The following is a 3,059-nucleotide window of genomic DNA, read 5'->3' as shown; positions in this document are numbered from 1 at the left end:
TTTTTTTTTAGTACTTCATTAAAAAATTGGAACAATGTATTTAATCAAGACCGATAGAATACAAGATTGCGCTGATTGATGTGAAATTCGGGAGAGTAACGTGAATATGACGTCATCGAATATTTGCCGGCGGAGAGAGCTCAGAGAGATCTATCAGTATGTATATGTTTTGCATGTGTATATGTGTACATATGTACGCAGTAGCGAAAATGGTCACCGGTGACATCGTCACTGATGAGGATTTAGTGACATCGTCGCACTTGCTGTGAATCCTAAACGACATATAGCTGACAATGACACGGGTGACAATGTCATGCAGTTGTACTCCTATCAAAGACTTATAACAGACAATGTCTTGCAGCGGTCACTTATAAAAAGTTCATTGCAGAACATTGTCGCTTGAATGTCATCAATGATCACTGCGGGGCAAAGTCATGAAAGAAATAGTAATTTTGCTAACTTTTCGGATTACAGCTTATTTCCTAACGGGTGGTAAATCAAACCTGCGCCACTAAATAACTACTCGCTCGAGTCGACAAACTTGAAAAACTTGAAACTTGACAAAATTGTAAATTCTTTTCGATTGACGCTGCACCAGTTGAGAAGACTTTCAGTTATATTTCTTATTTTATTGCGGTGCAATAATTCCTTTTTGACAATTGCATCGGGGCTGCAAATGTCGGATGTATCTTCCTGACTTTCAGCTTCACAATCTAGCATCATTACAAGATCGTTGTTTGAACACCGTTATGTTCCAAATTGGAGCACCAATTCTTTTGGTTGTTTCAGAATTTGGAGAACCTGTTATGTCATCAGCGTTTTTCGATTTTTTTTTTGTAATTCATTTTTAATCCTGCCTTCTGTGACTGGTTTGAAAAATGTGCGCCTATATCGAGGTTGTGAATAGGTGAATATGGCAAACAAATTGTTATTTTCTAGGAATGAAAATTTCGAAAAAAATTCTGTTTTGAAAGTCGTGGCTGCCAGAAGAATTAGTCTAAAATCATGTTCTTTTGTTAAAAAGGTACTGCGTTTTTATTTGAATTATGGAATCACGGATTATAACGGTCTCAGATTTGCTTAGTTTCCGGGTGACTTCTTGGAAAGGTTACAGGAGGTTACCTTGTAATTCGTTTTTTTTATTAGTTAGCTGAACTCGGCTTTTCCTAGTTGCAGGCAGTCACAATTAATTACTCACCGCTGTCGGTACCATAAGCCATCAAATCCGTTTTGTTGTTCCATTCCATGCGCTCAATATGTTTTGATATATTTTTTGAGGCGAATGAACGAAAATTTTCAACATAAGTATCGTTAATACTATTTCACATTGTCGCTGAAATGCAAAAAAGCCACAACTAAGTAAATTTTTGTTTTGCCTAAAACGACGTGGGGACTAATGATTCCAGGAAATGCATCATAATCAACAAAAAGTTAATTTTGGATTTTTAGTTTGTTACGGCTTTTTGGTTTATTAGATATATTACATGCCAAGTCCCACTCCTCAATAGATATAAAATTCACCTTGAATTAATTCTTATTTAATTTGTGAACTTGGCAGTTGACTTATTTACATATATTTCATCTTTACTTCGATGCGTGCTAATTTTGACAATTTACACAAAATTAAAATAAATGTTTTTGTTTTCGAGCTGAAAGGCTAATAAAAGGACACACGGAACTTAAGAATAATAAGTTTTGTGAGAAAAAAATAATTACACTTTTCTAAGAAAAAATAGAAAAAAACTAGACCTTTGACAAATACTTAATTTTCGATAGTTACATAATTCTTACCTAATTAAAAGTAATCTTTCAACGCGCAAGTAGTCGACTCTCTTTATAGCCAGCCGTTGAACATTTCCGCTGGAAATACCTACCATTATCCTTCTCTTTGACTTTAAATTGCGAAAGAAGGGGACAGTCTTAACGTAGCATCTCCACAGGCAAAAAAAATGTTGGCTAACATTTTTTGTTTACCAGATATACGTTTTATCAGTGAACTTGCACAATATTCGCATTCGCAAAANCGAGACCCTTTTGAAATATGAGTGTTTTTATCTCTAGAAAATAATTTATGCAACCTCACATACGAGGTTTTGCATTATCTTGATACGCGGTTTTGCATTTTGTTGTAACGCCGTTTTGTACTTTAAACGACGATATATATGACCACCATAATTCATATATTTGTGCATATTCCTACATTCCTTCCAACCGANGCGAATATTCGCAACAACCCTGGTTAGTATAAAGTTTTACTAAAACAGCGAGAAAATTTGTATTTTTTAAGTTTAAATGCAAAATGAATGGCTTAATTACATGGCAAATTAAAAAATCAAAGGAAACCTGATTTGTTTCTATTTTATTTTCCACAAAATTACACGAGGTCTCAGTTCAATGTTCAAAAAGCACTGAGAAACTGAACAGACAACGAAAGCAATTTGTCAAGAAATGCAGCGCTAGACTGCAAGAGACTTAAAAGTTACGAATCGCTTTTGTTTCTATTATTTTTTCCACCAGTGTACATCCATACATATTCTTATTCTATTTACGTGTGTATATTTTTGGTTTCTTATTAATATCCTTGTAATGGCGATTTAAAACATTTAAAAGAAATAAAAAATTTATATGTATTGTTTTTTTCTGCTTTTCTTTACTCTCAGTCTTCACCAGACGCCCACTTTTCTCATTAGTCAATCTTATCCCCACTAAGTTCCATTTATTAGATATTAAAAATAAACGCAATCATTATAATAAAATAACATGCAGATACACCATAATACTGAAAAGTGTACGCTTGAAATATCCCTTCAGTACTGCTGGAGTCAATCGCTACTTTTGAACCGCTACTGCACCGACTTCTAGGTAAGTAGCTACTCTATTAACCCGTGGTAGTGCACATGGTAGTGCAGAGTCGAACCAGTCGTAAGCAGAATAGCGAAAAACTACGACAGAGGGCGCCCATAAATCACGAAAGTGACTACTTTAGTAACTCCCGGTAGTGCAGAGAGAGCCGATGGTGACTACCAACTAGGACATTGGGCCTTATGCATAAAAAGTGA

The sequence above is a fragment of the Rhagoletis zephyria genome, unplaced genomic scaffold (genome assembly GCF_001687245.7).
Source record: "Rhagoletis zephyria isolate East Lansing unplaced genomic scaffold, Rhagoletis_zephyria_1.1 Rzeph_scaffold_03486, whole genome shotgun sequence".
Classification (NCBI taxonomy): domain Eukaryota; kingdom Metazoa; phylum Arthropoda; class Insecta; order Diptera; family Tephritidae; genus Rhagoletis; species Rhagoletis zephyria.
Note: the sequence above shows the minus strand (reverse complement) of the source record.